General features: G+C 37.5%; 1 protein-coding gene across 5 annotated transcripts in view; it reads right to left on the bottom strand.

Annotated features, from left to right (window-relative positions):
• milt (trafficking kinesin-binding protein milt) overlaps positions 1-13,913 on the bottom strand; it is a 306,838-nt gene that overhangs the window by 136,026 nt on the left and 156,899 nt on the right. The window contains exon 1 of one of the 5 annotated variants that reach the window (XM_081745262.1): positions 10,215-10,404. The exons of the other annotated variants lie outside the window; for them this stretch is intronic. The gene's annotated coding sequence lies outside the window, so the exon portion shown is untranslated. Of the gene's footprint in view, positions 1-10,214; positions 10,405-13,913 lie in introns of those variants that run through there. 5 annotated transcript variants of the gene reach the window in all.

Raw genomic sequence — 13,913 nt, 5'->3', positions numbered from 1 at the left:
ACTACAGCGTTTAGACATTCTGTGAGACATATACATTACACTGTCTGCGATAAAATGTTCGTTCTTTTGTTAAATATTTCTGAACAATGTTGATCTTCCCCAAACAATACTCATATTCACCCCCACAAATTGTTCTTAATTCCCGCAACTTAATCAAGAATCATACGGAATGTCGGAAAGAAGAAAACGAGATAGAGGAAGAAGAGGAATACGATACCGAGTTCGAAGAAGAGTGTAGAATAAATACATATCAAGATGCTCTCAGAAGTTTAAAGGAACTGCAAAAATTTGCCTTACGGAAAAATGATTCTGATTCACTTAGTATAATTTCTCAGTCTAAAGTGCACGCAGAAAATCAAGCAGCCAAGCAGCAATGTACACAGAAAACCCTGCTTGGCTATTAGAAAAGTAAAGAAAACGTGTGCATAGCAAATTTTGTATTCATTTTAATTTTTTTTTTGTGTATTTATTCGTAGAAGAAAGAAGTACTGTAATCGAACAATGTACGTACAGCAATATATTTTCTCAGTATGTCCATTTATAACCATGCATTTAAAAAAAAAAAAGGAGGAAGGAAAGGTCTACCTCCACTAAGCGGAAACCTGACTTTAACGGAAATTTTTGCAAGTCCCGCTCGATTCCGCTAAAGACAGGTTTCACTGTATTACAGAAAAACTAAAATTAGCAGTAGTTTAATTTCGCTGTAGTGAAGACCCTTAATGATTTGCTTTGTTATGCATTACGGAGGTTACGAAGAAGCATTCAAAATGAAATTAAATATTTCGTTTTAACGTCACACGATTATAAGGGAGACGGATGATTAAGGCAACTGAATGATGATACAAGAATTTGTGGAATGAGAACTTGGGAGGAAAAGGGAGTGCTCAAAGAAAACCTAGACACGATATTGTCCATCACAAACTTACTTGGACGGGGATGGAACCAGGGACCACACACCAGAGGTACCTGCTCTACCACCGATTGACCGTTCCAAAATTTCCCTCAGCTGACTCAAAAATTTCCCTTTTTCATTAAATTTCCCTTAGTTTATTGAGATCTTTAAGTATTACGTCCCACAGTTATGCCGGCTAGCTAAAAGAAAAGGTTACGATGAAAATTGAATGAAATAGTGGAATGAAGAAAGGGGAGGAAAGAGAGAACTCCGAGAAAATCCACGCACACGGTGTTTCTCCACCACAAAACTCACTTGGCGCGAACTAGGATCGAACCAAGGACCCCATGCACCAGAGGTGAACGCTCCACTACTGAGCTCCCGCGCTCCCTTTGTTTTTTGAGTTCCCAATTCCTATGACAAAAGTTATATGATGAGATTAATTTAACTATATTAAAGGAAATGCGAAATATTCTTCAATGGCTGACATCTACCGGACAAAACTGAAACTTCTAGACGTGATCCTCTTTACTGTATTTAACAGAGATCGTAAAATTTAATAAATTGCAACTTCAATATGCCCATGAAACTTCCATCGAAACAGCTGTATTAATGTTTCTGTCCTTGACATTTAATGAAATATATATAAAACTAAACAAAAATACCATACATTTGAAATACAATGAAAAGTGTTTACGGCTTATGATAAATCGAAGCTCTTAACCCATATTATCTGTATCCACTCCTGCTCCTTATTAACTTAAAACAAGCAGCAGTGTCACATGCTTCCACGTGAAGGAGATTGGTAAGAATCCTGGAAGTAATGAATGGTACGCAACCAAGTTGACTTTCAGGCACAGCCAGGCTGCATACTACCAAGGAGATTGGTAAGAATACTGGAAGTAATGAATGGTATGCAACCAAGTTGACTTTCAGGCACAGCCAGGCTGCATACTACCAAGGAGATTGGTAAGAATACTGGAAGTAATGAATGGTATGCAACCAAGTTGACTTTCAGGCACAGCCAGGCTGCATACTACCAAGGAGATTGGTAAGAATACTGGAAGTAATGAATGGTATTCAACCAAGTTGACTTTCAGGCACAGCCAGGCTGCATACTACCAAGGAGATTGGTAAGAATACTGGAAGTAATGAATGGTATGCAACCAAGTTGACTTTCAGGCACAGCCAGGCTGCATACTACCAAGGAGATTGGTAAGAATACTGGAAGTAATGAATGGTATGCAACCAACTTGACTTTCAGACACAGCCAGGCTGCATAGTACCAACAAGCAATTAATCTACAATAACCCCCGGTGGAAATCCATGGGGTGGGGTTATATCTTCGGATTAAATGGATGCATCCTTTCCAGCGACGAACTCCATTCCTAACTTATGACTCTCTACTTTCTGGCTAAAGTTGATGGTGATCCATGGAGAAGGAGGAGACGGTGGCTCAGTGCTTGAGCGCCTACCTCTGGTGTGTGAAGTCCCTGGTTCAATCCCTGGCCACGTAAGTTTGAGGTGGACAATATCGTGTCCATGGGGTTTTCTCGGGGTACTCACGTTCGCTCCCACATTATCATTCCACCATTTCACATTATCATCATCCACTTGACTAAATCATCTGTCTCCTTTGGGTTAAAGACCGTAATCGTTGAACGTTAAACTGAAAAATTTTATTTTATTTCATGGGGGGAACGCGATAGCTCAGTGGTAGAGCGTTCATCTCCGGTGCTTGGGAACCCTGGTTCAATCCCAGCTCGCGCCGTGTGGACTTTGTGGTGGACAAACACTGTGTTCGTGGGTTTTCTCGGAGTTCTCTCGTTTCCTTCCTTCATTTCATTCCTTTCTCATCATCATCGTCTCCTTTAGCCTAATCGGCATATGCGTGGGACGTAAAACTCAAAGATTTCATCTCATTTCATTTGTTGATGGTAACCCATAAAATAGTTCTCGAGACTTTTGTCTCCCGGACGGACGGATACGCAGACTGCCAGGGTAAATATATAGAGTAGTTTTGGTTCGTAAACCAAACTGCTTAAATAAAAAAAAGCAGTCTACAAGATTTATAGTTTAACGTGGGATTCGAGCTATCAATGCTTCCAGCGGAGATAGAACATGAAACCACGTATATGGAGATCAGGCATTCTAGATTTACCAGGTTACACGCGACTATTGCGGAGATTGAGATAAAATTTATCCGCTTGTCACAAACGAATCTCACTCATCCTAAACAGATATGGCCTTTTTGGTTTCTATTGAACCGGTAAACCTTGAAAACTTAATTTTTTTATCAAATTATTCTGGCGAGGAAAATAAAGCAATCGGAGAAACTATCAACACTGACACAAATTCCATAAACGCAACGCTGGAACAACAGGTCTATTGAAAAATTTTCAGCATTGAGTTGCTTACACATGCGAAAGCGGGAGTAGGATACCTTACGGAAGTCTGCAGGATGAGACGATCGAAATGCCAATCGCCTCCCTTCGCCTTCCGAAAATGACGTAGAACTCTTCAAAGTTTACTTCCTACTCTAGCATAGCATGTACTCACTCACTCGCTTCTACCAGCGCATCAAAACAACTTATACAGTTTTCTACCTCCGTCATCTATAGTGTATTTATTACTTTCTTTTTCTTTTAAAAAAAAAAAGCAACATGATAATTTCAGTTTCATCTGTTAATTAACTATAAATTAGAACGCAATTATAATATGGTATTTGCCACGCTGGATAAAAACATTGTGAAAATAAAAATACTAGAAAGAAAATGCTTAATTTTATATGCAAACTATGAACAACTTTTGTCATTTAAAAGAAAAAAAACTGACTGGCCTACTACTAACATTATGTAATTCATAAGGGAAAATAAATCTTTGGCCTTGAAGAGTTTTTCTGATTTCCGTTAGTCGTAACAGTAGTTGTATGGGTTCGTTGGATTGGAGTTAAGTTGATTTTGAGCTTAACGTCCCTTTTAGCAGCGAGGCTATACGAGACGGGACCTACTGATACGAGACGGAATCCGAACCACATTAACTCCCGCCGGGAATCGAACCCGGGTGCGTACGCTAACCGCTCAGCCACGAAGGAGATCTAGGATTGGATTGGAGCTGAGTGCCCCTTTCAACACGGGCGTTACATGAAATATGAACCTATGTAACTTAACAACCAGCTCCCACCAGGAATCAAACCTGGTCTCCAGCACCGTCTAACAATATAATCACCAAACAGATAAACAGCAATAATATGGACACATGTTGCTACGTAGTGTATGTTTCCAAATTTTGAAGAGATCTGTGTTCGATTTCGGGACAGAGTTTAAATTGTTCAATGGAATGGAATTTCAGTTTAACGTCCCATGATTATCCCCTTTCGACTAAGGAAGATGATTTATTTATTTATTTATTTATTTACCTTCAACAGAGAAAAAAAATTCCATTTACAGAAGACTCTTACAATCTATTATATACATTAAAGAAACAATTACTATATTAGTAAATGGAAAAGTGATGATTACGGTAAGTGAATGATGGAAGAAATTGTGGAATCAGAATTTGGGAGGAAACTGGAGTACCACGAGAAGCCTACGGACAGGATGTTGTCCACCACAAACTTACTTGGTCGGAGATCGAACCAAGGACCCCACGCACTAGAGGTAAGCACTCTGCCACTGAACCATGGTGCGTTTATATAAATTCAAGTTTTACATAATTCTTCACTATACTCTCCAGTACATTATTATTTTTTAAAAATTTATTGAATGATTTGTATTTATGCGCATTATCGGCACTGACGCTATGATAGAACATTATCTACAAATCTAAATTGAGATCTGAACCACTGAAATGTATTCTGTGTTCTCAAACGGGAATCAAACCCAGGATCTCGTGCAGAAAAGCACAAACGCTTGCAACCAGAGAGCAGATTTCTCAACTTTAGCTCATAACGCCGTAACAATGAAGAAAAAGAAGACACACAAATGCTTCCAAAAGTAAGAGAGTGAAACTGGAAACAGTGAATGATGATGGAAGAATTCGAGAGGAAACGGAATAACCTCAAGAAAGCGCATACTGTCCACCGCAAGCTCACATGGCCTGGGGCCGAAACAGGGATTTCCTCGCGGGATACGGACAAAATCTTGCGGCCGAAACCTCGCTGGCCAAAACCTCGCGTTGCCAAAATCTCACCTGCAGCTTAATAAAAATTCAGTGTAGTACAACAATATCTCTGCTTTTCTTATAAGTAAAAAAGAAAAAAGGAAGGAAGAGCTTGGTGTGGTGAGAGTAGGGGCGCCGAATTCTACTTCGCCCCGGGCGCCGAAATCTCTACCTACGGCTCTGTATATATATATATATATATATATATATATATATATATATATATCCCACTCCCCCGTCCTTTTGTTGTGCCGACAAAGTGAAATTATAAAAGACATCCTAGGCTCGAACCTCATCTATGTTGAAAATTTGATTGAGATTGGTAGGATGGCTCAAGAGGTATAATGTAACAAACATAGTCATTTAATTTATATATATAGATTTCCAAAGCATGCATTAGAATTTTTCTTGTCATTATTTTAATGTAACTATGTGTTATTACTATATATATATATATATATATATATATATATATATATATATATATATATATATATATATATATATATAGTAATATATAGAACATTCTACATTGAAGAAATCGTCGTGAAGAGGTGTTATTCTGACGACATTTCTTCCCAGGCGACACTACGTCTCGCTTAATTTAGACCAGGCGAGATTCTGTGTCGCGAGGTCATTACAACGAGGTTTTGGTCAGGCGAGATTTTGGGTATGGCAATATTTTGGGGCGCGAGGTTTTGGCCCGCGACGTTTTGGGCGGCGAGATTTTGGCCAGGCGGGGTTTTGTCCCGCGAGGTTTCGGCCCGGCGAGTTTTTGTACCCAAACCAGAAACCTCCCTCGCACCACCGATGAGCACTCTACCATGGAACCACCTTAGTCCCAACATCAACAACAATAAATCATGACGAACTTCTCGTCAGCAATTGAAATGAATGAACCCATTCATACATATTTCCAATTAGGCATCCTTTCGTCACAAATGTGAACCATAACTACTCTTGCAGAACGAAGTTATGTAGTATAGATGAACTCAAAGTAACACTTGTTCTGCCGCAGGTAAACAATGCTGTTCTTCAAGCAGCTTCATTACTATTGTAAAACAAATAAATTTTGCTCTGAATCTGCTAATATTTTCCTCTGTTTTTGTTGAAGCTAATTGAAACTGTTCAGGCGGTACATTTAAGGGAGTAGACTTTTTTTTATAGGTGTGTCTGTGCACCTTTTTAAACTTCCTGTTTGGATAAGGTTAAAAAAAGAAGCAAAAAAAAAAAGTCCCTTCTGTTCGTTAATACTCGTCTGTAAACTAATGTTAATACCTTTTTCAGAAACACACACCGCTACAGAGCATCAAAATTCTACTCCCCCCTCTTTTTTCAACAAAGAGCAAGTCATTATTTTACTACTACATAAAGAGATGTTTTGCCAATACCATAATAGAAGAATAATACGAACTGAAATGTGGACTGGCTCCATGACAAGAGTGGTGATAAAAATACTTGGAGGAAGCCATCAAAAAGGGTAGTGATAGAGACAGTGGGAGAGGGCCACACCAGGTAGTATTATTATTTCATTTATAGATATCACAGGTTGATATCTCATACGTATGGTAAGAGGAAGGAGTAAAACAGGCTTTTATAAAAACCGGAAACTGATTTGTCAAAAAATCGACATTCCGGTTTCCCCAAAATCGGTTGTTTTTCACTGAAACGGTTTTTGATAAAATTCGGTTTTCCTGTCCACCACTATTTTATAACTATAACTACATATAATTTTAAATAGCTATAATCAACTAGTTAGTGATGCCTCTCAACGGAATTCGTCAGTAAAAAATATTTATCGCTTTAAATTACGGGAAGCAAATTTACTTACTTTTTCTTGTATATAAGAATTAGTGCATTAGGTAGTAAGTACATAAAAGACATAATAATGAAACAAAAATATTTCAAACAAAAATGCTCTTTTAGTTTAATGTTTGGGTTCAGATGACAGTCGCAGCCCCCCGTCAATATGGCTGTAACTTTATCTTCTAAATAAATAAATAAAATAAAATAAAAATAGCGGGAGGGCGGACTGAGCGTTTTCCCCGCTGCCTGGAGGGCCAGACCAGCCCCTGCGTAAGCTAGAATTCACTCTTCAAGGGGGGCAAGAAATATTTACTTCCTTCACACACAGTTTTAGCCAATTCATTTCCTTTCTTACATAGGCTCCCATTTCTACAACCTGAAAAATGGACGAGTTTGGTCTACCAAAACTTAGCTGTTTTCTTTTTTTTTTTTTTTTTTAATCGAGAGTGGTACCATCTTTTCTCTTAACACTCTATTCAAACCAGAAGTGGTAGAAATCAACCACTTCCGGTTTTACAGTTGATCGCCATAAAAGAGACACCGTAATTGGTAGCTTTAAGTGGTTTTCTGTAATCCATTGAGCGCCCCCAAAATATATTCTATATCCACTCTAATTTATTTACTGAAACCGGAAAAGATACAAACCTACTACCACTCCTGGTTTCAACTGTAATTACAAAATATCACGCCATATAAACCAAACTCCTTCTCGTGGTGTGCATGTGAGATTGCTACCTGTTTAAAAACTAAATTAATTTCAGCACTCGAAAGACTCCAATATATAGGCCTATATATTGAAAACAAAATGTTTTTAATTCTCGTCCCACGTAACAAAACATCAGGACCTCGATGAAAATCACGGATCCTAGCCACAAACAACTGATAATGGTCTGGAACCGAACCTTCTTGATTTTGGATGAAAAAAAAAAAAAAAACGTCATAACATCGGTAATCACAAATGGAACATACTACGTGTAAGCAGAATTAGGAAACGGGGAAGCTTCAACTGGCTCAGCCGCCTCGCGCCGACGCCACTGCTTACCACTATTTCTCGAGAAGTGATAATTCATTATTAATTTGATCAGACTGTTTTTCAAGTACAAAATCCATCTTAACTATAATCAGAATAAGGAACACGCAATTCACTCTTTTATTAATTTTATAGAAAACTCAAGAAAGTCTATTATCTACCTGACGAAAAAAAAAGTATTTTGATGACGTTCTCTCGACAGATTCTTTTGTAGGATACCTATCAAGGTCAGATATAGTCTGGGCTTCCACTTCCCCGCCCCCAAGCAACGATCTCAGCAAGAATGTGCTTATTATTACTTTTTTCTCTTCTAAGACCAGTTCATCAAATGAAAATATACTACAAGACCTCCATTCAGATTTATTAATTTAAATAAAAACTACATATATCGTGTGTAATTGTTTACTATTCCGGCAAAAAAACAACGAAGGAGAAAACTTGAATGGCAGTCACGGGTTTACGCATACGCTGCGCACGCAATGCGTTTCTGGTTATGCGAGTTCACAGTCCAGCTTGACTTGACATCACATCACACATGAGAGGAGCACGAGAATCATGGAGCTAGCTCATTCTCCTCGTTTGAAGAGCTTCTCCAACGTGACATGCTAATAATGTTCTTTGTATTATAAACATTTTATCTTGGTGTCAGGCATTACAAAGTTCTGTTACGGTTTAAGCCGTTCAGATGTCTTGTAGTCCGCCTTACGAACAGGAACATTATTTTGCTATGCACTAGGAAATACTGAAAAATCAAAATAATATATCCACAAATTATGACTTTATACTCACTATATTAAGATTTCAACTTCAGAACAATCGTTTTATTATATTTAAAAAACAACCAAACCGGAAAAAGATGAATATACATGAAAGGTTATTGTTCGCGTTCCGCAATCAGGAGGCCTGGGTTCAAATCCCGTGGCCAACGATCCATGTCTGAAGTCTTGTCAGCTTCTCTGTTCTACCAGAATAGCTAATTTTGAAATTTTCCTTAAGAGTCGACGATCTGGACAAATTAGAACGAAAAAGAAAAAAGAAACATTTACGTTCAAAAGTGATTAGTACTACAGGGTGGCCCAAAAGTAGGTATACACCCCTGCATTGATCAAGTATAACATTCTAGCTTATAGGTTTATTTGCTTCGGCTGTTTCGAGTTTAAGATATAAATAAAAAGACATTAAAAACAAATAACAAAGAAACTAAGTCTACCTGATGGATAACAATAAGAAATGATATAAAAAGCAATGGGTTGATCAGTACGGGACTGTATACCTACTTTTGGGAAACCCTGTACTTTTCATCTCTCGTTAATAAATGTGAATTTGTTTACCCATTTCGAAATTATTTACAAACAGTTATGTTATGGGAGTGTGGTATGGAAGTGGTAAAGCGCTCATCTCTGATGATGAAGTCCTGGGTTCAATCCTACACTACTTGAACTTGTAATGAACAATATCATGTTTATAACTATTCTTTATGTATTTCCGTGTCTTTCTGCTATCATGTGATTAATTATTTATAATCCACTTCAGATTATCACATGGGCGTTATCTGGGGCTCAAGGGGGCAACTGTCACCCCTGATCTTAAGATTTATATTCATTTTAAACACAGGTCAACACATACACACAAAAAGTGAAAACTTTAATACATTGGGTGTATTATTCCCTACAAAGTATGAAATGGCACTGTTGGTCAGTGTTTATTGAAGATACTTCCGGGGGGGGGGGATAAGATAAATTAACCTGCTATTACATGCCATTCTTATGTACAGCACGCCTTTTAGTAAATACTGTCCCACTACACACCTCTTACGTTTTACTTCTGTTCCCTCTTTCCTCCAACGAGATATTCTGGAGGAAAGCCTGGTTCCCTTTAACCTATAGGGTGTAAAGGCTTTCAAGTAGATTTCAACGTATTTCTTTTTAGTATTCTCGAATTATTATAATAACCATCGCAATATTAAATAAATCTCATGTATTGGTTAAAGAATGCACACTGTAGAAAAGTCAATAACTGTCATTAGCTGAACAAAGTTAAAATAGTCAGAAGAAGTAATTGTTTACAACATATGCTAATTATCTTATCATCGCAATTTGAAATAAAACAACCTTTGATCTCTGAGACAGGCAGTCACCCACCCATACAAATAATAGCCAAAGAATAACCGAAAGGACAAGAGCTACTAACGAACCGCAAACCAACTACAGAAGAGGAACTCGTATGGTGTCATACGACTAACTACGCTGAAAGGGAAAACCACACCAGTTTCGACACCAAAGCAAAAAAACAAGACAAGATTGAAAAGAACGACCTTGTATTTACCTGGCAAGTAAACAACAACACACTCCAATATGTTGGACAAGACTACATCACACGTGTGTAAATATCAACAACACAATCGCTCGGTCGATCACTGTGATAGGACACTTTCTGTACGTATTGAAAAGAACCGAACGGCCCCAAAATTCACCAACACAACTCACTCCGCCATGAATAACTTTGCACTACATGAGTGCTCTCTAGTGGTAACATTTCAAACTTCTTCGTCCTTCACGCAAGCACGACAGTGAATCAGAAATAACGAATGTGACATCTATACGCGACAGTTGGAACTACGTACTGCACAGATGCTTTTTAACGACACAAAAATCGAAATCTCTGTTTTACGTCCCAAAGTTATGCCAGCTAAAGGAGACAGTGATGATGAGAAATGAATGAAATGGTGGCATCAAGAAAGTGGGAGGAAACGGAACAACCCGAGGAAACCCACGCACACGGTGTTTGTCCATTGCAAAGTCACTTGGCGCGAGCTGGCGGGCAGGAACCCAGAACCCCATATACCAGAGGTGAACTCTCTACCACTGAGCCTCCGCGGCCCCAAAATTGAAGACAAATAATGTGTTACATTTATTTTCGGCCTTAATTATGCAGTAAGTGTTCAAGTGTCCTATCCACTTTATCGCGATAACTCATTTCAAAATAATAATAATAATAATAATAATAATAATAATAATAATAATAATAATAATAATGTGTTCCGAAAACAGCATTTTCGGATACTTTTCAGTCGTAAGAAAGCGCAAGCGCCCGGGTGGGCCTCTAAAACGAATTAGGCCTTGATTACGTTCTTCACTGTTTAGAAGTTTTTTTTTGTAAATAAATCGGAGAAATACAGACTATAACCATAATCGTTAAGTATAGTTATCACTGAAGAGCCACTTGTAACAAATTAAGATGACTTTAAATGAGCTCTAATAATAGATAGATGGCAGTAACTGTTTACTATCTTTCCCTACCTGTTTTCTACAAGTAAATGAACTGATTAAGGTTGGTTTAAAGGGACAAGTTTTGCCGATAGATGCCACTACAGTGTTCGTATCTCTCCCATGTATTTTCTATCTTTCACGAAAATTCACGATTTCTTTTACAAATTTCAACCTACAGACTTCAAATTTTTAGAAAAGGAACTTCATAATCTATCGAAGGAAATAATCCGTGCCGATTTTTTTTATTTAGAATTTTCTTCATTGTTGAAATGGCTTGAATGTTGTAATGTATATCCAAACCTTTAAGAATGGAACTGTTTCAACAATGAAGAAAATTGTAAATAAAAAATCGGTACGGATTGTTCCCTTTAATAGGATATGAAGTTTCTTCTCTAAAAATTTGAAGTCTCTAGGTTGAAATTTATAAAAGAAATTGTAAATTTTCGTGAAAGGTAAAAAATACATGGGAGAGATACGAAGACTGTAGTGACATCTATCGGCAAAACTTGTCCCTTTACACTAACCTTAAAAGCTTATAACTGCTACAAATCGAAGTGACTAGTTAACTGAAAAGCATATTTTATGGACGATTTTTAATTTGTGCAAGTTAACTAACAGTTTACAAAATTTAAGATGATGTCAATGGTTTATAATGCGTTACTTACGAAAATTCTCTAAAGCCAATGAGGAGTCCTTAATTCGTAAAACACGTACAAAAAAAAAAAAAAAAATTTCTCACATGAAAAAGATCCTAATACAAATTTCTTTATTGGATTACATTTCACAAAGATGATTCTCTCCGTTAACAGTAAATAAAGCCCTGTTGGAAACTCTCACGCGAAGACGCGGTGGAATCGATATAGGAACTCTAGAACAATAGTAGCTTCCGTACCATTAGATTAACTATCGCTGATTTACAATGGTTGGTTTCTGTTAGAAATAGATCTGCCCCCAATATGTTTATTGATTAATGATAGCTGACAGACGAACACAATTAAATAATCCCTCTACATTAATCATCAAAGGTATATTGATCAGGAGTCTTGAATGATGTCATCATACAAGGTATGGGAAATTAACTTTTGCAGGAGTAAACTAAAAATTTCTTTTCCTTTACATTTTTTTCCCTCCACATTGAAAGTGATCTCGATTTCTATCACGAAATCAAGAACTTTTGTTATACACATTTAATATTGCTTCATATAATACTACCCACGAGACAAAAAAATCGTCGTCTCGTCTCGAAAACAACATAATCGACAAAAAACATTACAGTTCTCGTCTGTTTTCGACACGAGAAATTTCTTGAGTCTCATGACAACGCTAGTTCAGTGGTTCTCAACATTTTCTGACTGACGACACACTTTATTGAACTGTATCTATTATAATAGTGAAACCAATTAGTTTTTATAATGATTCTATATAGCACCGGGGCGCCGCGGTGGCTCAGTGGTAGAGCGTTCACCTCTGATGCATAGGGTACCGTGTTCAAACCCTGCTCCCGCCAAGTGAATTTTGTGGTGGACAAACACCGTGTGCGTGAGTTTCCTCGGGGTTCTCCCATTTCCTCCCACTTTCTTCATTCCACCATTTCACTCATCTGTCATCATCACCGTCTCCTTTAGCCTATCCGGCATAACCGTGGGACGTAAAACTCAAAGATTTCATTTCATTTCATGGTACAGTCTGTCTCAATTTTATTTTTTATAAGAGTACAGATAAAGTGTAAGATCAAATTTCCATGCAACATCAATCATTTCCCTGTTGAAGAAGTATAGTTTTATTGAGAAACTGTACAGGTGTATGTTGACTTTGGAAGTTTTGGAGAGGGTCCGAACTGAGTACCCTCCCCCCCCCCATGGGTGCCTCTGAGAGTGTAACGGTGCGGTTGCGCTCAAGCACTTGGGAGAAGAAATGGGTACCGCTGTAGACCAATGGTTTAATGTGAGATATCCACTATACTTTTATATCTACTTTTCACAAGATATGCCACTCTGTAACTGTATTTCAATCTGATTGACGAGAGGACCGAAAATCTAAATATTGAACGATTTTCGGATATCAATTTCGTTATTGTTCAACGTGTATTATTCTTATATCGGCAATATCTGATCAATACGCTTCCCATAAACAAAAGCACGAAAGATTAAATATAGCATTCGTCTGTTAAATCAAAGGATTCAGCCAAGCGAGACACACCCTCTTCCTTCTGCTCCACCCGAGTGACTTATATATAAAAAAAAGAAGTACTTTATCTAATCACCACAATCTTACAACAGAAAAGAAAAAGAAAGAATTCATGGTTTTCAGTATAATTAAATTCTTGTTTGAACTGATAAATACACATTTCAATCAATCCTAAGGAGAAAGGTAGTTTGATAAGCGAAATGAGTGTAGTAGGTCTTGTGGTGTTCCTTCATGCTGCAAGACATACTGCACATGTATGTTGATGGCAGAACAGACACTGCAGTCCTTGGTAATATCATTTTAATCGTCCTCCTTTTGCATACACACCAATCTGGCTTTTGCATGTTTTTATCTACATAATTCCCTTGATAAAACTTATTTCTGGAACTAAACTGTGAAGATAAATTATAATTAAAAATTCAAAAGCTGACAGCTCTGGACACATGTAGTTTTACTGGAAATGAATTTTCAACAATATGCCAAATAGTAGGTCACTTGACGATATTTTCTTTTTGCTTTCTTTAATTATTATTATCATTATTATTACTGCGAAAGGAAAATCAATGAA

The sequence above is a fragment of the Thermobia domestica genome, chromosome 18, assembly GCF_964235325.1.
Source record: "Thermobia domestica chromosome 18, izTheDome1.hap1.1, whole genome shotgun sequence".
NCBI classification, from domain to species: domain Eukaryota; kingdom Metazoa; phylum Arthropoda; class Insecta; order Zygentoma; family Lepismatidae; genus Thermobia; species Thermobia domestica.
This window is presented reverse-complemented; position numbering and strand designations above follow the sequence as displayed.